This window comes from Chelonia mydas, chromosome 8 (assembly GCF_015237465.2).
Source record: "Chelonia mydas isolate rCheMyd1 chromosome 8, rCheMyd1.pri.v2, whole genome shotgun sequence".
Taxonomy (NCBI): domain Eukaryota; kingdom Metazoa; phylum Chordata; order Testudines; family Cheloniidae; genus Chelonia; species Chelonia mydas.
The window spans coordinates 16,403,398-16,428,408 of NC_057854.1; the positions used below are offsets into that span (position 1 = coordinate 16,403,398).

At 42.8% G+C, this 25,011-nt stretch overlaps 1 protein-coding gene across 5 annotated transcripts in view; it reads left to right on the forward strand.

Annotated features, from left to right (window-relative positions):
• ARHGAP26 (Rho GTPase activating protein 26) overlaps positions 1-25,011 on the forward strand; it is a 316,385-nt gene that overhangs the window by 246,095 nt on the left and 45,279 nt on the right. The window lies entirely within an intron of this gene.

Sequence of the window (25,011 nt, forward strand, 5' to 3'; positions counted from 1 at the left end):
TCTTCAATCAGGGCACTGTCTTAGTCTGAGTCAAAGCCATCTGCTGAATATAATTTAACATTCTATTTTTTTAAAGGGAGCATAGTTATGTGCATTGCATTTTTAACTATGCATTGCACTTTAATTCTTTAATTTTAGAATTAGTTACTGTTTTTTATACTTGTTGGCTACTTTGTGCTCTAATTATTTTGAATGTCTAGGGTATTTTGATCATTTTTAAATAGATCCTTACATTATTGCTTGCACTGTTGTGAAGCATCTGGTGTTAAGCTGTGGGAAGCATAGAAAAAAGTAAATAAAACAGTGGAGCATGGCACTAATGGAATTGTTTTCTTCCTACTTCATTAAAATCTAAGACTGCTGTCAGTACAGTTGGTCTCCAACCAAATGTGTGCCCTTGCTTCTGATATTACTCCCCTTATCAGGAAAGTTTAAGGCAAAAAAATAGCAGCTTTAATGATGACTCCAAGGGGATGGCTGAGTTATTGTGAAGTCTCCTGAATCAGTCACAGCTGAGCTGTGGCATGTGCTGCTGAGGGGAATTTCCTTCCTTTTGAGGCTTTGCTGTGTCTGTCGATATTTTCTTACAGACCCTCCCCATCCCACAGATCTGAAGGTTTGAACAGATCCCCACCAGACACTGTGGAACTCTTACAAGCCTAAGCGAAGTTTAGTGTCTCTCCCAGTTTTTCTGTGTTTCTCAATGTGCTTCTAGATGGCACTTAATAAATCATGTCAACAGACATCTCTTTGGAATGACTAAGAAGAACGCCGCACTAGCTAGGCTGCTGTGACAAGAATGGCATTGGCATCATGCTGTGACCTTCTAATGTCTAAGGAAGAGTCCCTCTTCCCTCACCGCATCCATGCCTTTCTCGCTGTACACTTCAAAGGGTGCAAATTTCCACTCTGCTCTAAAAGCTTTATGGTCCCTTGGCAGGGAATCATAGAATCACAGAAAAGTAGGACTGGAAGGGACCTCGACAGGTCATCTAGTCCAGATGAAGCTTCCTACTTTAGCCGCTGTATCTGCTCTTGTGATTAACAACCTAGGATTCGGTAAATTGGGGAAGTGAATGAGTATGTCAGCAGTGCAGAGCTATTACCTGTAGAGGTTTGAAAAACAAGGCTGTTGTCTGTACTGAGAGTAGTTTTTCTGAACTGGGTGGGAATGTCTCTATATTTGTGTTGTTATACTGTGTAAAGATTTAGGCCCACATTTGTAGAATTTGGGATCGGCAAAAAATATGTCCATACTGCAATTTGTGTAATTCCCTGTGTAAATGAAGTGCACACACATTATCATGAACATGTTTTTGAAACTCCAATTTCTGGTTTCTGTCAATAGGCTTTACCTCACTCTGTTGATTCTTGTTTTCATTAGAACATAGATATCATGAATGAGGGATCGGACTAATGAAATAGGGTTTTGAATACCTGGTGTTTACACCTTGGGTAGGACTTTGTAAACAATTTGGTCTACAGGAGCTTGAAGCATTCCTAGTATAACTGATTGTCTGTTCTTGAAGTCTTTTCTACCCTACACAATATGTGATCTGCAGGGGTTAAGGGGTGTACGCTAGTGATTGGTTACTTTCACTAAGAAAAGTTTTTCTCCAATACTTTATCTGTGAGACTTATAGACTATACACAAAAGACTATACACAAAACCCCAGCTTGGGTTGTAAGTGCTGGTGAGTGGGGAATTTTGTTTCCCAGGGATTTTTCTTCCAAGAGATTCTTTGGTTTCTACCTGCTGAATGATGATTTCTGAATACTTTTTTGGAACCTCAGGAACCAATGGCATCTGATGGAAGAGTTCCTTGGAAGGGGGATGGTACTCCCAAAAATAAAACCCCTCTACATCTCCCAAGGAGCTATAGTCTAATGAAGGGGCAACTGGCCATGACAGACCGCGACAACAGCACCAGGGTGAAAGCCTAAGCTATTACTGGCTCCAGGAGGAGGGATGTGTTCTGCATGCATAGGACAGGTATGACCCAAATCCCGCTTAGGCAAAGTGCAGCCTTGATGACCCCAACTTCCTGAAGTCCAAAACAGCCCTCAGAGGCACATTCCATGTCACCATATGGCAAATGTCAACACTGAACAGAACTGGGTGCAGGGCAGCTCTTGTCAAAGAACTCACTCGTTATAGGATCATAATCATCAGCGTCACCGAGGCATGTCTGCCACAGAGTGATCAAGTTACTGTGAAAGGAGCACCATCCTCCTCTCCAGTGGTCCACACCAAACTCAAGGTGTGACACTCATTATTAGACAACTTCCAGCACAGACTTTAACCACCTGGAAACCCATTTCTCCATGCTTTTACTATGCTGGGCTCCTACATCATCATGAATATCTGTCTGTCCTTGTGGCCTACACATCTATGGAAGACCTGCAGAAAAGGATGCATTCTACCACCAACCAGCAGCAAAAATCCAATCAACTCTACCATAACACACTGCTACTGCTTGGAAATTTTAGTCCTGTGACTGGCTGCAATTGAACTGGGTATGAAACCATGATAGGTCCTTTTGGTTCAGGTTCACCAAATGACACCGCCACCTGGCTTTTGACATGGTGTGTCACTGAGCTTTTGTCTGTTATGGGGTCCTGGTTTAGATTCCGTAACAATCGTCGCTGGACTTGGATTTCAAATAATGGATGTGGTATGAAAGAAATTGACCATATCCTCAACAGAAATCGCTCCATAATGAAATCTCAATGGGTTTCATTTGGCAGTGCAGACACACCAGCAAACTGAGACCATAGACTAGATGTCACTCAATTCTCACTGCATCTTCCAACATCTCCAACACCTTGTAAGCCAGATGCCCACCAAAAGTACAATATCCAGCATCTATATGAGGATCCTGTTGACACTGTGATGTACACACAGGCTGTTGAGGATCACATGGAGATCTCCTGGAGTGGCATACATAATGCTATATCACATGCTGCCGCTGAAACAATCCGCTTCAGACCATCACACAAGAAACCTTGGCTTTCTGAATAGGACTTTGATATATTTGTGAAAAATGCAGAAGCACACAAGTAGGGAGATGTCCAAGAATGTAAACAGCTGAAAGGCATTTTCCGGGTCATGGCAAAACATGACCCTGAGATCTACACCAACTCCCTGGCCGACAAAGCCGAAGACAGCCTAAAACGCAACAATCTGCTGCCTGCCTACTGAGCCATCATACACCTAGCTGGCAGCCATGAACTGATCTTTAACATCCCCATCATGAAACCAGATGGCTCTCCCTGTTCATCAACGAATGATGTCCTGGACAGATGGAAAACACATTATGAAGATGTGCTGAACCACACACTTGCCAACTACTGTCCAGAGCTATGTGACCTAGCAAACTGCATAGCTGCAGATGCAGGGACAAACACTGATCCTCATCAATTGAGGAAGTACAAAATCCCATCCAAAAATTATGGAATTGATGTGCTGCTGGACCTGATAGTATTCCACCCATGCTTGAGCATCAGCCTGCATCAGCTGTTCTTAGAAGTGTGGGCATCGGGCAAAGTACTAGCAGAATGGAAAGATGGCATCACAGTGTCCCTGTACAGGGGCAAAGGATCTCACACTGAGTGTGGCAGCTACTAGCCAACCCCACTGTTATCTGTCCCTGGAAAGTTTTTTTCTCACGCTCTGGTTGGAAGGATGCAGCCGCTCCTTAAGACATAATTGTCACAGCTGTCAGGTTTTACTGTTGGGTGGTGGACGACAGACCCTGTCCTTACCCTTCAGCTTCAGCAGCACCAAGAATTTAACTACCCATTTCATGTGGCATATATCAACATCGGAGTGTCTTTTGATTCAGTCCTTTGTCTCTCACTGAAAGGAGTTGGCATTCCAGATGTTCTGCTACATCTGGTGCACAATCTTCACACCGGTACCAGTGCAAGAGTGTGCATCAGTACATGGCTTTTGATGTGTTTCTACATATTAGGTGTGTAGCAGTGATTCATTCTCGCCTCAGTAATATTCTGTCGAGCTATCGATTAGATATTAGGACGTGCCCTCCAAATGTCACACTTAAGGTTGGTCAAGAAGTGTTCACCAACCAAGATTATGCCAAGACTACACGCTTGCTTGTGGAGAAGTCAGATAATTTCAGCCCCGCCCTTCAAGATATCCAAGGTGCTACGCGCACTATGGGGTTGAACACCTCATGGCAGAAGGCCAAGGTCTGTCACCCCAGAGCTGGGCCACCAGAACTCCAGTGCTGGGGTGGGGTCTGGTTGTCAAGTACTGTGACATTTCACACAAAGAGTGTGGAGAGTGTTGATGAAGCTGCAAGCAGAGTTCACACAGTCACAGCAAACTTTGGCTAATAGGTCTCACTGCCTCCTGCATGAAGTCCAAGTCTCTCTTATGGATGCAGAAACGTCTTTGCACTAACACAAAGTTTGGGATCTATCAGATCTGGATACTACTTATATTGCTATATGGATAAGATAGCTGGGCCCTCTTACAGGCAGGCTTGGAGCAGCTAGAGGCATTCCATTTATGCTGTCAGCACCAAAACCTGAGTATAATGTGGTTTGACTTTGTGCAAAACAACATAATCTCCCAGAGATCTGGCCTTCCTTCAATTGTTCATTATATTCAAAAGTGGTATTGCATGCTCTTTGGCCATGTCACTGGGATAGAAAGAAACACCCTGGCATGTCGTGCTCCCAAACTGTCCCTTGATGCATGAAGAGGTGCATGCCCTAACCCTACCTGCCACTGCCAATGGGGCCACCCCAGAGATTCATGGACTTTCAGGATTGAGTGAGATCTGGAAACTCCACTACATGATACCTAGTGCAACTCAGTCAGCTGTGTCTGTCTGGTTGGTGCAACAGTTCTCAGTAGACTGTTTATTTGATGATGATGGTTGATGCTAATGCTTACTTCACAGTATGTGCCTTGGGTTTTTTGTGAACATAGCTTACGTGGTTCAGTCTGCTCTGCACAAACCAGTTCTGTTCTCCCAGTTCTTGGCTGTATTCCTGTTCTTACTGTTTGTTGAAGTGTATTAGTTTGTCTTTAAACATTTGCTTTGAACCTCATTTGCCATCCCATGTAAAAATCATGTTGCTAATTTCTGTTGACAGCATTCTAGTAATTGAATTACCAACCCATTCTCTACTGTATGCTGATATTTTTTACCAGCCAGTGCTGGCTAATGTTGTTTAATCTTTGCTTTTGGTTGTCGGGAGCAGCTCACTCTTTTGGATGTGTTGGAGGAACACCATGTACAGAAAGGCTCATTTGCTTGCTTAGTGTACAGAAGGAACATGGATTTTTAAACATCTCCATTTTTTTTCTGCATACATGATGTTGGTGCTGTATAAAGCAAGCTTGATCATTACTGTTATTTTAGTCTGTTTGGGACATGCTTGCTGTTCAATGAAGTAATGTTTATTTTGAGTGTGTCCTTTTATAACACAGTGTTCCAACAAGACTGCCATCCAAGCTGCTTGCATACCTTGCTTTTCTCACTGAAGTGTGTGTATGGTGGAAAACATGTTTAGGCTGCTTTAAGGAAAAGATGGTGCTTCTCTTGTTTTTATTATTTTTACTACTGTAGCGTCTAGAGACTCCAACTGAGATCAGAGCCCGGTTGCGCTGTGCACATGGTTCACACATGGTAAGGAACAGTTCCTGTTGGGAATGAAACCCCTGGACTCCTGCTTACTAGACTGGCATCCCAGCCACTGGGCAATGCTACCTCTCCTGATAGAAGAGCCACTAAGAAACCCATTCAACTATTGTGAGATAAACTTGACAGCTTATAAAGAGAAGAAACCCTCTAATTTGTGTGCTATTTTTGGCAGGTCTGGAGTGTTTTCCCCTTTGCAGTTAGCATTCTGTTGGTGCAAGTCAGAAATCCAGTGTTGATTGTTAATGATGAGAATTATGAGAACAAGGAGGTGTGCTGTTGGTTGCCAGTGGGGAAGAAATTGAGCGAGTAGTATCAAAATTCATCCTTCTAGGTCCAGAACGACATTGTTTACGAGTTGCACTTTATTGGGAACAGAATGACTGTCCAATGTCAGACATTCAGAACAACACCAGTATTGCATCGTTTGCGCTTATTACTGTGTGCGGTATATACAAGTAATTTTGCTATAAAACAGTGTTTTGCTTTTTTAACATGCTGAATAATTCGGATTTTGCGGTAAATCCTTGAACAGTTACAGAAACTGAGGTCAATCCACAGTATTCGCTTTAGTAGTGCAAGAGTCACCACATTCCTTAGAATTTACCTAATCCAGAAGTGCTGTGTACGTCACAGTGAAGACTTCAGTGAGCCTTCCACTCTACATGCCTTCAAGAATCCAGCTAAATTCTGTTTAGGGCTTGTGAGCCCCATCTTTCAGTTCTAACTCACTGATTATTTCTTCCTCCCTGCTCCCATTCCTCTTTTTCCATTCCCTGTTATCCCTGTGTCAGGGCTACCATATTTCAGATGTCCTTCAGAGATGATTAAAGCTACCCTGCCCCTTGGCCAACAGTTCATCAGATATCTCAGTCAGGATGGTGACATGTAACCATGACGTCAATTGAATCACAAAATGTGCAGTCAAGGAGTCTTAACATTCCAAGCGTGGGGAGGAAGGAAGTGACTCTCTCTCTCTCTCTTCTTTAAAACAAACACACGCACACACAAAAACCCCACAGGAATTACTTGGGAGCAAGAAACTCCTTGCACAACAGGTGCAGTCATAAGGATCTAGGATTATATAGTCACCTCACTTGGAAAAAGTTAATCTTGCTCACAAAGGGGTAGTCCTGGTAGTGGCTAAGGTTAATAATTTGACCATTTGATTCAATGTATAGGTTTTAAAGAGAGATACTCAAGTAGTTTAGGGCTAAAAATTGGCCTACTTTGATTTTCTGGTGCCTAAATATCTCATTTAAAATGCAAAGCCACCAGTCAATTATTAGGAAATTAAAGAGAGAGACAATAGCCATCATTAATGAACGGTCCTTCGCTGTTTTTGTTCTGTTGATGTGGCACTATCCAGTAGAAGGAATACAAGTTGACCAACCAGTCCCTGTTTCTAGAGCTGGTGGGTTAGAATTGATTGTTTTAGTGCCTTAGCTGTGCATTTCCATACTTTCAAATGTCTGGGCTTCTTATACTTCGAATGAATTTGTCCTTGAATTGTGTTGATGTTACTGAAGGAAGCAAATGAAACAAGCCAATCCAGTGTTGTTTATTTTGTGCCAGACGAGGAACACAGATGAGGATCAGAACAAAAGAGGGCAAAACAGGTACAGGTAAAGTTGTCGATCCTAAGTGATTTACAAACAGCAAAAAGTTTGAAAGAAGGAAAAAGTGAAGTCTGTACTTCCTCTGGGGCTGCCAGCCCTCTGCTTATGCTGGGATTGGCTATAACTGCAGCTAAGAAATAGGTGTGAACACACAGTACCTTAGAACCAGCAGACCAAATCATTCCCCTGCTCAAAAAATAGTATCCTCTCTGACACCCAGTGCCTTCTCCCCACAAACACAAAATGACAAAATGCACCCTATAAATACAACAGCTCTCTCTTCTATTCTCCCCTTTTAACAAACAGGTTTTAAGTCATTTTTTGTTGACATACCTGCGGTCTTCACCAAAGGTTTTAATTACCTGCCAAAACCAAGCAGCCCTTTACATTTCAGTGGCCAATTTGCAGCCTTAAAACAACGGTTTGAGTTTGAAGTACAAACAAGGCCTGATTTAAAATCAAACTTGTATCTATTTTTGTTGCTATTTTGGCTGCTACTAAAGTCTAATTTAGCTTTAGTTTGATGAAAGCTATTAAGGTTTCATGGAGAAATATCAGGGAAGTCTGAAGGTTCCTTCTTCTGTTCTTTTATCAGTAAGATGCTGGCACTTGTACCATGCTATGTGGGGTGGCCCTGAACTTTATTTCTGTTGTCCTACAGAGAAATTAGCCTTTTAATTCTTGGCATCCTCTCAGGAGCCCTGGAGACCCACACAGTTCTCTCCTCTTTGAGCTCCAGCATTGTTCTAGACCCTATGCGCTAATCTTCTGGTTGAAAGAGACTATATTTGCCATCCCTCTTCCCTTTATCCCATTCAGGGGTTGTGCTTTCAACTACGACAGTTTAGAGGGGTGACAAGCTATTTAATCCCCTGTCCCTCACAATCACTAGCTAACGAGCACAATAAGACAGCCTCTACCCATTACAAGCAGCAACAGCTCTGCATGCCTGTTCCAGTTCAGACAGATTACCTCTTACTTGGGCCAGTGTCTCATGTTTGTTTGGGCTGCAGTCTATCATTACTAGAACGGAAGCTAAAGAACTAATAAACCTGATGGTTATTAAACAGCTTGTTGGTTTTATATTCTTCATATGATATAAACCAACATTGGGGGGAGGGATAGCTCAGTGGTTTGAGTATTGGCCTGCTAAACCCAGGGTTGTGAGTTGAGGGGGCCATCCAGGGATCTGGGGCAAAAATTGGCAATTGGTCCTGCTTTGAGCAGGGGGTTGGACTGGATGACCTCCTGGAGTCCCTTCCAACCCTGAGATTCTATGATAGGAGCTTTGATTTCTCCATTGTTGCCATTTTCCTTTTCTATATATAATTCAAGCCCTTTCTCTCAATTTTCTGCCTGCCCTTTTGCATCTTGTGTTAAATGTGCTGGCAGGTTTGATCTGGGAATGACCTGCAGTTAGGCTTCTAAAAACTTTAAATCAAATGTTCGCTGGTTAAAAGCCCTGCACGTTATGTTGCCTGGTGACACTGGTGAGTGTTGTATGAACTCTCAGTTACTGGCTTTCCTTTGCAACACTGCCACATAAACATCACACAGCTTGGCCAGTGTAACAGCTGCTAAATTTGGAAGTACACTGCAGCCAGCAGAAATACTCCAACAGCCAAATTCTGGCCATTATAGGAATAGCCCTAATGCAAAGTTTTTACTTTCTGCAAAAGTAGTGTTAATGTGTGTCCCTATCTTATCCATTCCTCAACCTCCAGGCAAATCACTCTTGGAAACACAAGAATAATCTGCACGGATGAGTGACATTTATTGGCCCATTGCTGTTCTTGGGGTGCACGTATGGGCTATGCCCCCTAAGACTGTTCCACAGTGTCCATCAATGGCTTTGATCGTGGAGTGGTGGCTCCACAAGTTTGAAGGGGAGCCAGATTCTGGAAAAATTCCATCCATTCTCCCTTTTGGCGTATAGCTTTCTGCTGTGCAGCAGGCCCAGCTGTCTCAAAATCAGTAACTGAATACATTTGCAGACTTAGAAAAATGCAGATAATTGGGGTTTCTGACAAAAAATCTTAAAAATAAATTCCTCTTTTCTATACTTGCAAAGACTTGAATTCAGACTCTCCCAACCCACCTGCAAGAACTAAGGCACATCCATTCATCATCTCTCCCTGCCCTGCTTTTGAACTGTCATGTCATTAACTCTTGCAGGGGGAAATATGAAACCTTGAACACAGGCCTTGCAAGGTAAAGTACTCAAATAAGGCATAAAACCACAGTCGTCCTCACTTGTGGTAATCTAAGATTTCATGCCACATTTTTCATGAAAGCTGTTGTGTTAACCCTGATGTGCCTCCCCAATTCTGACTTGGATAATTACATTCTACCTCACTAATTGCCCCTGCAGTTTTCAATTGGATATGGTGTTTTTCCATTCCCTTCCCTAACCTACTGTGCACCATTAAAGGATGGTGTCTGAACAGCTGCATCCCATTCCAAAAGTGTCAGCTACCTTTCTGTCTTGGGTAAAAGGACATCTTGCCACATAGGACTGATCTGAGGCATAGTAAGTTAATGTCTGTAAAGCACTTTGAGATCCTATGATGAAAACAGCTGTATGAACAAGAAGTTCTTACTGAGCCAAATATACTGAGGTTCTTGTTATGATGAAACTTCTGTGGAATTCAATGGGAGTTTTGCCAAAGTAAAAAATAATAGATTAATGATTTCAGAATTTACTTGATTATCTTTTATTTTGTTATGGTAGGTAAAAGGGAGATTGATACTTTAAGGGTTGCTTTAAAATGTATTTGTAATTTAAAAAAAACTCTCTCCAAATATTCTGTAAATAATTTGGGATCTTAGCCTTTTTGTGACTTTTATTTACAAAAGTGTTTCTGGCTCAACTCTAAAAGCTATATTTCAGTCCAGCTCCACAGTGATTTGAAGCCCAGGGATAGCTCTGATGCCCTGTATTTTCCCATACTTCTAGCATACACACACTGCTTACCCCAGATTTCTGCATTGTGCTAAGGAAGTGGTTCCCAAACTTGTTCCCCTGTTTGTGCCGGGAAAGCCCCTGGCGGGCCGGGCCGGTTTGTTTACCTGTCGCGTTCCCAGGTTCGGCCGATCACAGCTCCCACTGGCCACGGTTCGCTGCTCCAGGCCAATGGGAGCTGCTGGAAGTGGCGGCCAGTACGTCCCTCGGCCCACGCCACTTCCAGCAGCTCCCATTGGCCTGGAGCAGCGAACCGCGGCCAGAGGGAGCTGCGAACCTGCGGACGCGGCAGGTAAACAAACCGGCCCGGCCTGCCAGGGGCTTTCCCTGCACAAGCGGCGGAACAAGTTTGGGAACTGCTGTGCTAAGGGATTGGAGGTGACATTAGAAGATTACAGTTGCAACCACTCTTATGAAGTGCGTTTCATATTTATCACTGTTGTAACTAGTTTTCCGTTTTTCCTTTCTCTTACTATACAAACTTGCCAATCAGGAAGCGAGGAGAATCCAATTTTTATTACGTGAATGCATTTATTTAGTAGGGTTGGGGTGTTTTTTATGAAAAAAGTACTCCAAGCAGTAGCTGTGCATCGTGAGTCAGCAGGTTTCTGTCTTATGCCAGAAGATTCTCAGCAGGGGGTGCAGACAAACTAAAGCCAAATGCCTGATGCTACAGAAGCCCCAAGGAGAGAGGGATTTTTCTAAACGTTGAGGTTTTCTTCACCCGTACCTTGTTAAAGTGACCTTTTAAAAACACAAAAAAGTACCTACTACAGACACACTACAACTGAAAAATGGAAGTTACCAAACTAAATTGCTTGCGAGCTCTGCTTGAATGTTAAAACCAGAAATATTTGTTTGCATACATGAAATCATTTTTTGTTTTAAACACTCGGTACAATATTTCTGTAATGCATACGTTTTAAAAACAAAAATTCTACACAAATGAATTGTTATGATGAAGGTATGCAACATAGGTAAACTCAGTGCAGCCTGTTTTCCAGCTACTTCATAGGAAAGGCTGAAACAGAACTCTCTGGATTCTTTATTTCTTTTTCTTGTTCCCAAGTTCTCTTATTCTCACCCTCTCAATCTGTTCAGTCTATGAAAGGTATTAGTCTATATTTATTGTAGTGCTCAAAAGCCCTGGCTGAGCACAGAGTCCTATTATGTAAGGTGCTGTACAAATGTATATGAGGACTTGGTGCCTGCCCTGAAGTCATTTAAAATCTAATTGAAGACAAGTCACAAGTACGTAATGGAAACAATAGGAATGAAGTGGGGAGGAAATATGAGGGAAAACAGTAGTGAGATCATGCAGTTACAGTTCCTCTAGCTGGGCCATGTAATAGCATTTTTGTATGAATGGGTAATTATCAGCAATCCCCGCTGTCTCTCTACCTAACCTTTATCAGTGGGCATCTTCCCATGGGCTTTACAGTAAAAGTGGGTCAAGATCTAGTCTATATGAGTGCATCTGCAGAGCTGAACAATTAATACCACAGTGTCTAAAATAAACTATGACTAAGAAATACTGGATGTGACAGACTGGCTGGGGCTTCAGTTTCTCCTCTCCCATTTTTAAGTTCTTTCTAAGCAGGATTGTTTTCTTGAGGACTTGTATACTTTTTATCTGGAGAACTGGCTCAGCTAGAAACTGCGTATTTTGTGTTAGAGTTTTCCTTGCCAAAATCCCCAGCTTTGGATTCTTAAGAATTTTGAAGTGCAAATAGTGCCCACTGAGCTTCCACATTTTCCCTATGAAAGGGTTGGCATGTGAAATTCCAGAGTTTTGGATAAATAGCACACAGTTCTATCTTCTCAGCCTGTTCAATACCAGGGAAAGTTCTGATCCCTCAAGTCGTGCAGCTCAGTCTATGCCAGCACAGATGCTGGGTTTCTTCCACTTGCTTGCTCAGACAAGCCACATGATGAGCAATCAGCAGCCAGGATTTTCCCACTCTCTGAGCCCCCAACCCCATTCCCTCTGCTTCTCCAGTTTAATTCCTGCCTCACTCAAAGCACATGCAGGGGGGGTAACTCTGATGCCAACTGCCATTTTGTGCCATGACCAGAGAGAGCTAAAGCACAAAAAATAAATGTTTTTTAAAAATCCTTAGCTGTGTCTTTGCAGTAGTGCTTTCCTGTTCCCATTGAGAGAAACCTCCACTACCTCAGTAGAGAAAGATGGCAGCTAACAAAATTTCTGAGACCCATCCTGGTAATTTGGAAGGTTCTAAATAAAATTACTTATCATAGAGTTCTGATCCTCGCTGTCTTTGACGGACTTATACAGGCTTGCTAGGCACATCTGCTGATGCTCTTTCAAGGTACAAGATGCTCTTCGTTTATGGCAAGATGACATTCAGCAGGGCATCCCATGCCGGCATCTTAAATTTTGTGGCTGTCTTCATGAGAGGGCTCTCACGAAAGTATTGACCATCTCTGATAGGGTGGAGCAGACCTCTTGATAGAGAGGCAGGATCCCAGCTGTGGATTTTGAAGGCCTAGCTCCTATCTCTGTGTGTACGGGTGCAGTGGATTGTAGAGGCAGGGAAAAGGTGGCATCCTTTCCATTGGTATCACTAGTCCCATCTTTTTCTGCTCTCCAATGCTTCTGGGGAATTGTAACTAGCTCCCCTTCAAGGCTGTATAACTTGCCACTCATATTTCCGGTTCTGAACCCTGAAGATATTTGCTGGGTGATTTCCCTAGCCAGAACAATGAGAGCACTCTCTCTGCTTTCCTGTAGTCCTCCATGTTTGGCCTTACATAGTGACAGTACGGTGCTGTGGATCTGTCTTTAGTTTTTGCCAGATCCTGTCCTCTCCCCTCCATCCCTCCCCTTCCATCTAACCAGGACAACTCTTTTCTGAATTTCTGTCCTGATCCCAAACTAGGAATGGTAAAAGTATGGCACACCTTGGATTTTGGAGCCGTTCTCAGGGTGCATTTCCACAGATGTGGAAGCTGCAGAGGTTTCAGTGTCCTTACTGAGTCCATGTTAATCCAACCTTTACATTCTAAGATGAGCACCACCATTGTGAATTCCCTGACAGCAGCACCACTGAACTGCAGCTTTCTGAGGGGTGAAGGTACAGTGTCATCTTCATGCTAACTTTAGACCAGCTTCTTGTGGGCTATCCTTTTTTGAGGGGTGATATTATTCAGGTAATTCCACACTGAAATTGGTAGTAGGCATTGGAGAAGGACTCCACTCTAAACAGTTGGACTTCCCTGGTGTTTCTCCTCAGAGCATATCAGCAATGGGCACATACTTTCCCTTGCTCTCCTGCTATGCTGTTGGCACACACGAAGCTCAGTTGGAAGAATCAGAACACGTGGTCTCCAAAGCCCTTCCAGCCATTTAAAATATATTTTTTGTTAATCTGTGGGATAACCCAGCATATATCTCCCCTGCTGTTTTGGGACAGCCCCCAAAAGTTATAACAGCTGCTCGTCACAGCTAGTTTTAGCCATAAGATGCTTGTGAACAGATAGTAGCATTTGTACCGTGTCAGGCAATGGAAGGATTGCTATGTTCAGCAACACGAACTGTCGCAACAGACAGATGTCACTTAGGGACACGTAGATTTAAACTGTGCTGTGCTGTAATTGTGGACACAGAGCTCAGCGGTCTGCACTTTGTCAGATGCTTTTCTGACCACTTCAAAGGTGCTGTGAACCTGACCCAGTGTTGTCCATTCAGAAAATCAAGGTTAGAATTTTCATCATCTCTAGATGTAAGAGCTGGAAAAGACCTATTACCAGTAGGTCATCCAGTTAGTTAGGATTGCTCCCTACAGCACATTGTCTAGAGTTTTGTCCAGTCTAGTTGTAGACAATTATTCTGTTATTCCTGTAAAAAATCTGCCCAAAGTTGGCCCAGTTGTAAGCCTCTGAAAAATCATGATTCTCACATGCTCAATTTAGGGACTTCTTAGATTTTAGCAACTACATGACCTGAATATTCTGTCTGCTCTGGATATGCTCGAGCCTGGGGCTGAGCAGTATCTTCCCTGCCATTGCAGTTCTGGGCTGCTGTGGGCCATACTGGGTCCCTGAACTAAGAGCAGAGAGACTCTCTCTTCTGTGCTCTCAATGACCCCCTTGCTATGAGGGAGAAAGCTCCTGATTCACATGCAGGGGGGACAAGAACTCGACCTGCAGGGAAGCAGGGGAGGTATTGGGGAACAGAGCCTGCTATGGGGTCTAGGAATTGGGATGGGGAGACTGGGATCCAGTAAGCATGGGGGGAGTGATTGAAATTAGATGAGGATCCAGGAGGTAAGGTAAGAACTGGCTGGGCAAGGAGACTGGGAACAATGAGCTGGGTGATTTAGGGATGGAACTGGGAATGGCTAGGCACAGAGTCTGAGGTGGAGACTGGGAGTAAAGAGGGCAAGACTAGGACTTACTGTGCAAGGAGAGTGGGACTTGGATGAGAGAGAAGCCTGAAGAGTGGACACTGGGACTAGCTAGGTAAGGAGACTGGGACAAGGAGCCAGGCTAGGGAACAGTCAGGGCTGGGACAGATTGGAGAGGATATAGCAGAAGGGGTCATGTCTGGGGGTAGAAGAGCCTGTGCTCACTAGTTCACATTCTTCTCCAGAGCCTATAATGGAACACAAGATTCCTGAGTCTCACCATTCCTCTGCTGTCCACAAATATCTGTGAACTTCACTGGCAAAATGTCTCATCCCCCTCTAATGAAGGTCCACATAGATGATGACAACCTACTATTGTGATTACTTTGGTATCACATGTGGCAGAGGTCTTTCAGGTGGATCTAAGTTTCCAAGCCTGCTGATGAACCATTGGGGTGTCAGGATGATGCTATATAATGGAATTTCTGCTTTTTAAAAACCTTAGGAAACTGCACACGAAAAGCTACATTAAAATAATATTATAAAGCTTGCAAAACCAAGCACCCAAAAGTTAGGAAATGCCAAAATTTATGGTTGCCTGTGCCAGCGGTTCTGAACCTTTCCAGACTACTGTAATCCTTTCAGGAATCTGATTTGTCTTGTGTACCCCCAAGTTTCACCTCACTTAAAAACTACCTGCTTACAAAATCAGACCTAAAAATACAAAAGTGTCACAGCACAGTATGACTGAACAATTGCTTACGTTCTCATTTTTACCATATAAGTAGAAAAGAAATCAATTGGAATATAGATATTGTACTTACATTTCAGTGTATAGTATATAAAGCAGTATGAGCAAGTCATTGTCTGTATGAAATTTTAGTTTGTACTGACTTGCTAGTGCTTTTTATGTAGCCTGTTGTAAAACTAGGCAAATATCTAGATAAGTTGATGTACCCCTGGAAGAGCTCTGTGTACCCCTGGTTGAGAACCACAGGCCTATGCAACCTTAATTCAGCCCACTTGTGCATATGAATTATGATACAGTCTGTAATGGCATGATCATGTATTATGTTTTTCCCCAGGATCCCTACTGCATTCAGTGCCCAGGATGCACCTGCTCTGGAACGAATCAGGCTTGTATAGCGAAGGAAACTATTGTCTGTAGTATCCCTGCTTCGTCTGTTGCAAAGTTGGAAGTTGTGCAGGGATGAATGAGGCAGGGATTATGGGAAGAGGAAGGATGGTCTCATGGTTAAGGCAGTTGAATTCTGCCATGGAGAATTGGATTCTGTCCCTCCTTCTGCCACAAAATTTCGATGTGATGCTGGGCAAGTTGCTTAAACCAGACTTTTCATAGGTGATGGTGAATTGTGTATTCCTCATTTTCTGGCAGCCTGACCTGAAACCCTGGTGTCTGAATTGCAGAAATGCTGAGCACTCATAGCTGTAACTGAAATCAATTGGAGCTGTGCTTTGAACATATAAAGTCCTACATGATGCAAAGTACCCCAAATTAGTGGCAATTTTTGACCTTAATTTATCTGTACTTCAGTTTACCCATCTGCAAAATGGAGATATCATGCTCCCCCACCCCCATCTTGCAGGGGTGTTGTGGAAATAAATAAATTAATATTTGGGAAACACTCAGATCCTGTAGTGATGAGTGTCATGGAAAAGTCCATGAGGAAATTAATGGTTATCTTCAGAACAGGGTTTGAATATTGTGCAGTAAATAAGGCACGTGGGTGGAGTCACACATGGAACAATGAGGAAAAAACAAAATAGTGAATAACTGCTATTGTATTACTATAACAGGAAGTGAGCACCGTCCAGTCTGTGGACTGAGTGAGCCCTGGGTGCTGTTGGAAAAAACAGTATGTAATCATGTGATTAAAGACTGTATCATAATCCATATGCAAATTGAATTAAGGGTGCACAGGCAACCTGAATTCAGATATTTCCTAACTTTTGAGTGTCTGACTTTGCAATCTTAATATTCTTTTAACACGTACGTGTGTGTGTATGTGTAAGTAAAATATAATTATGGTTTAGCACCTTTGCACATCACTCAAATGTTTACCGCCTGCTTCTATAGTTGGCCACTCTGCTCAAACTAGCCCCAGCACTCACTGCCACTTAAAACCTCTTACTGAGCTAAAGAAGTACCTCCGAATGCTAGAAGAAAAATCACCGTAACTGAAGCATGAAATATGCACCATCGCTCCCACAAACTTAAATAAGAACATGCCTTTTATTCGCCTTTTATTTTCACTTTACAAAGAACCCACATAATACTGATTTTTTGAAAAAAATTTTTACTGGCAGCCCTAAGGGTCGAAGTTCCCTCTGCGCTAGTCTTGTGCACCCTGTCTATGTTCATGACCTTCAAACTGAAGCGACCAATTCTGGGCCTTAGATCGTAGCTTAGTATTTCTCCATCAGTAATGACAAGGGAGACAGCTGAAGGGTATTTTTTTTGTGATGTGCCCACCCGTCCACTATGAACCGGACCAAGATCCATTCAGCTTACACTGTGCAAGACTTTGAACAGCCAGCATACGCTAATTACTCTGGTCAATCAGTGTAAGCTGGATCTATGCCAGTGGCACAGAAGGAGACAGGCTTCGCATCTGATAGCCAAGCCCCTGAGCTGTTCAGGCCCCCTAAAAAGTGCTATTTATTATTTAAGGCAGAGTGTAGGCTAAGAAAACCCAGAGGCAGCCTTAACTCCTGTACTTAATGGATCTATGTTACTTTGCCCAGGTAATTCAATAATAATTAGAAGTTGTCCTAGCAACCTCACAGTCAGAGTGCACACATAAAACGACTGCACTCCCTCCCTCCTGTTAACATCCTCACCCTTCCAGGAAAAAAACAATCCAATAAAATGAGCACGACTTGCCGTTTTAGTATAGAGAGGTTGTTTTAATAACCCTTTCTTGCCAGTCTCTCGCTGACAGTGGTGTTGGGGAAATCCCAGCCATTGGATGTGAGTGAAAAAATCACATTAACTAACTGAGCTTTACAATGAATTGAAGAATAAGTGGAGATGAGTGAGTACATGCGGAAGCCATTCCAGGTTGGCCTTTCATTATGCTAAAGCTTTATCTTCTCTGTTCTGCCCTAAAATAAATGTAGACTAAAACAGATTGGGCTGCCTCCAATCCTGGCTGATAATGCTGGCTAAGGCATTAAAACAGTTCCCCACATTGTCCCTGTTGTAGGGAGAAGTCCTAACAAGACCTTCACATTGCCATAGTGTAAGGCCACAGCTTTGTACCACGACAGTTGCAGCCCTAGTAAAGGTACAAAGGAGGTTGTCATCTGAGCTATGTGCTCTGTTTACTTCTTCTCAGTGCTGTCTTGGATACATGCGCAGTTCCTGCCGTGGCATCATGCATGACGTTAGTTATCCACTGAGCAGTCACTCTTGCTATTTGTGGCACCCACTATAATTCAGACCCCTCTTAGATTTCCTGTAAGATATTTAGTAGCTCAGAGTCCCATAAGAAGCAAGTTGGCTACAGCCTTCTGTAGGATTCCCCGTCTCACCCCATAATGTGAGGGTGATGTGACCACTCCTCCCCCCCAGATTCACCTCCTTCTCTGCCCTTGGGATTCTGACACATGGGGGAAAATGTGAAAATTGTTCTTTGTCATAATGTGTCATAATTTGTTGTAATGACCAAATATGGTCATTTTTTCTCCTCTGTGGAAATAGGTAGAAAAGAGCAGCAGATCAAGGGTTAAATAATAGTCATGAGAGTTTAATTGCATTAATCTGAAGAAGGGGATACCCTCATGTTCTGTTGGTTGACATGGCCAGAATAATTCTCCACAAAAGCATCCCCATTAGCAAATCACACAGGCTTTTCTGCTCTGCCCTTCTCCACAATTAAAGATGCCATCACTACAATATTCTCAGAATAGGCTCTGTCAACTGATTGTTTCTTCTGGCTGGGACATAGTGGCTGGGAAATAGAAACCATTAGCAATTTAAGAGGATTGAAGAGGAAGGGGAACTGGATTTTAAAATATTGTTACTTTTGTTTTCCCATAACCAGCATCATAGTGTATTCTGGGAGATTAAGACATACTTTGTCCTCCTGTTCTTCATCCTTGTTTCTTCTGTGGGGTTAGCAGAATATTTTCTGGCTATCAGTGGAGGGAAGCCAAACCTGGAAGCATATTCCTGTTTGGAGTTGTCATGCATATTAAGTTGAAAGGAGGAATTATGCCTGGAGGTGACTGTCCTGTAGACTCAATTTCTGCTGTTGCAAGAGATGTATTTTTTGAAGACTGTCTTTTTCCATTGCAACCCTGTTTCTCCAATGAAGTTATCCTGTTGTGAAGTCGTGTACCGTCCTGTGTTGTGACATTACAGCCTAATGACAAACAAGTGACTGCACCGTCACAAATCTACCAAGCAGGTTGAGAAGATATTTTTTGGAAGAAACTTTTTTTTTTTAAAGTAACAATTTGCAAATGTAATGCACATAAGTATAAGAAAAGCAAAACAAAAGCCCCTACAGGAAATCCAAATAGATTTTTGAATACTGCTAGTTAAGCAAAGTTCCTTCCAGAATGCAAGTCACTTTTTCCATTCTGAAAAGTGACTATGTAAAAACGACCGCACCCTATTCAACAGATCTACACCCTGTGCTTGTTCAGAGTCTGCTCTTCTGTAGCAATAATTGTTAGAGCCAGCATTATCAGGCAAGACATGAACTCTTTTCTGTGTTCCACATCAACAGAATTATTGAGGGGCCACATTCTGCCTTCTGTTAGAGATGGCATCCTACTGCAGGAAATGAGGTTAGAGGGGTGTAAATTATAGCAGAATTTGGCCTGCAAAACCATTAATATTGGTGCTAGAAAACTAGGTGAGCCCCTCCACCCCCCCAAAAAAATAATAAAAACCTGAAATGTTTGTACATAATGCAAGGCGTCTGGGCAATAAATAGAGGAACTGGAACTAGTGGTGCAGGAGGTCAAACCAGATATTATAGGAAATAGAGAAACATTGTGGGATAGCAGGCATGATTGGAATACAGGTGTTGGAGGGTATGCTTGGAGAGAGAGGAATAAAAGTAAAAGTGGTGGGGTTAGCATTGTACATCAATAAAGCAGTAAACAGTAAAATAAAACAAAAAAGTGATAGTAAAAGTGATATGGACAAATAGAAAATAGAATGTGGGTCAAAATTGCTTTGGGGAAAGATTGTAAAAAGAGATTCAATTAGGATCGTGTTAAGGGTCTGCTATAGTTCCCCAGGGTTGGACTTCGATATGGATAGTAGTTGCTTAGAGAAAGAAATGCTGTTGGAAATTGTGTCATAATGGGAGACTTTAACTTACTGGATAGAGATTGGAGAATAAATGTTACTAATGCTGGTAGGGCTCAGTTTTCTTCATCAAATTGCCGGTGAACCAACAAGGAATAATGCCGTTTTTTAGACTTGGTTTTTGTATGTAGTGGGGATCATAGAATCTCAGGGTTGGAAGGGACCTCAGGAGGTCATCTAGTCCAACCCCTTGCTCAAAGCAGGACCATACCCCAATTTTTGCCCCAGTTCCCTAAATGGCCCCCTCAAGGATTGAACTCACAACCCTGGGTTTAGCAGGCCAATGCTTAAACCACTGAGCTATCTATCCCCACAAACTTCAATCCCTACTATACTTTACTTACACTGGGATATCCTAGAAGAGCTGGTCATGGAATAACTTTGGATCACATGATCCCAAGTTGATTCAGTTTAATTTAAACGAAAGGATAAATCAAAACCAGGAAGTGAACTAGGAATCTACTAGCTCTGCATCCTGAGCACTGGAAGCCCAAGTCAATTGACCTGGGCTCTGAGACTCGGCACTGCAGGTTTATCTTTGCCGTGTAGACATACCCTCATTTAAAAATTTTACCTGTGATCTGGATTTCAGCTTTACTCAACAGCTGGTGCAGCATATAGTTCAGAAATAGAATGGATAGCACAAACGATATTGTAAAGTCACATAAGAAAGTGACCGAAATACAGTCAAAACTTCTTTCTGCTGTTAGTGGAAAAGCACCCTCTTCCATTTGTGGTCTGAGGTCTGAAAGATAGTAGCACAATGCATGAAGGATGATAGCACTGTCAATATGGGAAGATAAAAGTTGATGTCCTGTTGATGTTTTCACCTTACAAACCAGGACATACAGTCTTCCACAAAAATATACTGTGGGAATAAAATGTAAATCTAGTTGTATTCTAGCAATTCTGTAAAATGGTAGAACAAGTCACCTGTCTCTCTCTGCCCTTTAGCCCAGAAAACAGCCTGTCATGAACTTTATCATCTGGGACTATCCACATAGTGGTAGAGTCACCTTTAAGAGTTTGTTGCCCTTGTTTCATTGTGACAATGTATCACATCATTGTGCTAGTATATTTCTTTCAGCCACTGCTAGGGGCTGATTTTAATGTGGTTTGAAAACCTCTGCAGCCCCATCAAAGCAGAGCCTGTTGGTGTCCACACAGTATCAATCCCCTTCATGCAGAAGCACATCTGCATTATCTGTCTAATATTATAATAATACTTTGCGGTTGTGCAGCACTTTTTATCCCAGGGTCTCAAAGATTTGGAAGCATTAGTTAAGTGTCACAAGATCCTTGAGGTATTATATCCGTTCTACAGTTAGGCAAACTGAGGCAGGGAGGCTTCGGTGGTTTGCCCAGTTAGTCTGCTGCAAAGCTTGGAAGAGAATCCAGTAATCCTTACTCTAAACCCCTTGCCCTAATCAGTGGACTTCAATCCCTACTATACTTTACTTACACTGGAAAAGCAAATACTTCCTTTGCATGCATAATTCTGCAGGAGAGTCTGAAATGAGGCTGCTTATTGGTATTTAATTTCACTCCAGGAAAGTATACCGTTGCAGTTAAAGTTATTACTTCCATCAGTAATTTTAGATGAATAACCTCACTTCAGAACTATGAAGAATACAAATGTTGTCGGGGGGGCGAGGGGTTCTCATTAGTGTTGCATTTTTCATTATGTTCCTTCAGACCTTCAAAATATGAGTGACTGAGGTTAATATTTAACTATTGTAGTTACAAGGTAATACCATGTTTCTGACTTCTCAAAAAGAGAAACCCTTCACAACTGACCACTTCTGCATTGTGCCGGAAGTGGGAAAGCCAAGTCATCCAGTGAGTGTTATAAATAAGAAGATATAGAACCCAACTGACTACTGGGGCTGTGATATTCAAGCAGGGTCATAACGCCTGCGAATCCTTAGATCTGAACTACAGTTCTGTGAATTGCCCAGTATAGGTTCTGGTTCTTTCACAATATACAGCTGCTGAAGAGTTATAGAGCAAGTGCTGTACGTTGCCAACTCAGAGCAGGAACTCTTATGGATGTGAGAGATTTGCTCTTGACTTTGAGCACAATAGTCTACTTGGGCCATATCTAGGTAGGCGGCTGACCATTTTATTTTACCACAGATTATAAAATGTCCAGGACAGAACTTGCTTCTTTATATGTTTGTACAAAACCCGGTAGCGTGTGGCCCCAGTTTTCATGGGGATCCTGGGAGCTACCACAGTATAAATAGTTAAGAACAATATCTAGACCTGATTCAGCTTCTCCCTCTCACCCTCCCCCACCTGAGTCATCCTCTGTTTAGCTCCCACCAATGATCTTTATGTTCATCCCAAAGTATATTTATATTTGGGATGCATGCATCAGACTGACCTGATCAGCTGCTTAAATTGTTGCTGTACCCCAAATAATGACTCTAAAAATAGCAACATAAGATTCCATATTTATATTTCTGACCTACAGATCAAAATTGCTTGGTTTAGAAAAGTAAATGGATTTTCTATGTGCTAGTGTCACAGATTTAACATGGGATCTCAGAATCAAGCTGTGTACTTTCTAGCTCATGCATCATCACCAGTAATACAGCTAGAATTCAATTAACCTTCTGTTAGTGCAAGAGAAGAAATAAGTTCCAGATTGTTCTCATATAATTATGATGGCTGTACAGCAGGGGTGGGGAACCGTTTTTCTATCAGGCGCTCGCGGCTCCAGCCTGGCAGGGGTGTGTGTACGGAGGCTCAGGGCTTCCCCTAGGCTCCGGCGTGGGGCCAGAAATGAGGGATGCAGGAGGCAGCTCTGGGCTGGGATGGTAGGTTGTGCAGGAGGGGGTGAGGGCTCTGGCTGGGGGTACGGGCTCTGGGGTGAAGCTGGGAATGAGGCATTTGGGGTGCAGGAGGGGGCTCCAGGCTGGAGCAAAGGGGTTTTGAGTGCAGGAGCGGGCTAGGGGAAGGGGATTCGGGTGCGGAAGAAGGTTTGGGGTGCGGCGCTTACCTCAGGCAGCTCCCAGTTGGCGGGGCTAAGGCAGGCTCCCTGCCTGCCCTGGCTTTGCACTGCTCCCAGAAGTGGCCGCCGTGTCCGGCCAACGAGAGCTGCGTAGCCAGCATTGGGGGCGGGGGCAGCACGTGAAGCTTCCCTGATCGCCCCTGCTCCTAGGGGCCACAGGGATATGCCAGTCACTTCTAGGAGCTGCGCAGAGCTGACCAGACTTTTAACGGCCTGGCAACCCCAGCTTCACCCCGCAGTGGGGCGAGCCTATGCTCGCAGCTCCAGCCCTGCAGAGCGGCACCAAGGCTCGGGGCTTCTGGCGTCTGGCATGGAGACTTGCTGCAGGCCAGATTAAATGAAACAGCAGGCTGGATCTGGCCCGTGAGCCATAGGTTCCCCACCTCTGCTGTACAGGGTTAACAGGATTTTAAAAGTGCTATCAAAAAACAAATAATTTTAGAACCAAATTCTACTCTCCAGTATGTGCATAAAACTTTTGTATACTCATGTTGGAAGTCAGAATTTGTCCCTAGTCACTAAAGTGAGCAGATATGTCTCTGAACTGAAATACACTCTTGGAGCAGATTGTTGAATAAGCAGGTGGGGGGAGGAGGGGCATGATAAGCCATTACTGGACTTTAACTGGCCACAGGCAAATCAGATGGAAGAACATTTTGGGTCAATTATCAACTTCTCCCATTTGATGAAGGATGTCTCTGAAGGAGATAGGGCACTGCCAGCTGGATCTGTAGAGGGGTTAACATTTTAGACTGAGCCAAAATGAGGCCAACTAATTGTCTTTGTGTCCCTATTTATTTCCCTGCATTTCCCAGCAGCATATCTTGAAAGAATTGCTAAAACAAACCCACAGAAAATAGAGCAATTTTTAAAGAATCCCTTCCCTATTTACCAAGCAACATAACTAAGTGCAAAGGTGACTTTGTGCTGAATTCTCCTTTATCCCATTTTAGATGGATGGGTTGGACTGATTTAACCCTGAGGAGAAATGAGGTTTTTAAAATGAAAAAAATAAATAAATCTGTGTATCAGGTCAAAACAATGGGGACCCTCTTTAAGGAGAACACAGCTTTTATATAGTAAGATCATGTGGATTTTTTTTAAAAAATATTGCATACAAACTACAAGGCTTTGCAGTTAAAAAGAAATGAAAGAAGCTCTTATAAAGGATAACTAATTTGTTTAGCTGTAAAAAATATTTAGTGGAGGAGTCATGGATTAGTCTGAATAATAATGGCTGTCTGCATGTATATTTTAAAATGGGGACTTGGCCGCTGCCAATTCAGGGATGTTTCTTTGCAGTATATTCTCCAGAACTTTGTCTAGTCAAGTTTCATATATATCAAGTACCGCTATCCTTGGGAAACCTATTTTAGCAGATTTTTCTTGATATTCAGCTTAAATTTTCATTTGAAAGGAGACAATAATATCTCTTATTACAGATCATGAGGCCGAGGAAAGCATAATCTGTTTCTCTGTTCAAAAAGACAAGACCCTGATACAGTCCAGATTCACAAACTATTACCTAGTCCCAAGCAAAGAGCAAAATGATGTATCATTTGATGTATCTATCGTTTGATCACCTTTTATGTGTTCAAGAAATAGCAAGCAGCGGGAATCATTTTCAAACCCACTGTTGGAAGATATCCCTGATTTATTTTTTTAAAGTTTTGTGTGTACTTGACTGACTTTTTTATCATGGAGAGAATATTACATTGATGTAGTAATTCTTCTATAGCAAGTGGTGGCTTGGTTAGATTATAGCTAGTTAGATTTAGACTTAATGAGAGGATTAGTTTTGCTCCTCTCCTTCCCTCCAGGGAGGCTTGCCTTCCTTGGAAGGGCATGCCCGGCTTCCCAAGGTTCAAACTCCTCATTTGCCAAGAAGCCATCCTGCTTAGCGACGGCCACTCTTAGATTTTGTCTACACTAGCACTTTTTCTGGCAAAACCTTTATCAGTCAGGGGTGTGAAAGGATATAAAATCAGTAAAGAACCGACATAAATTTCACCAACAAACGCGCCA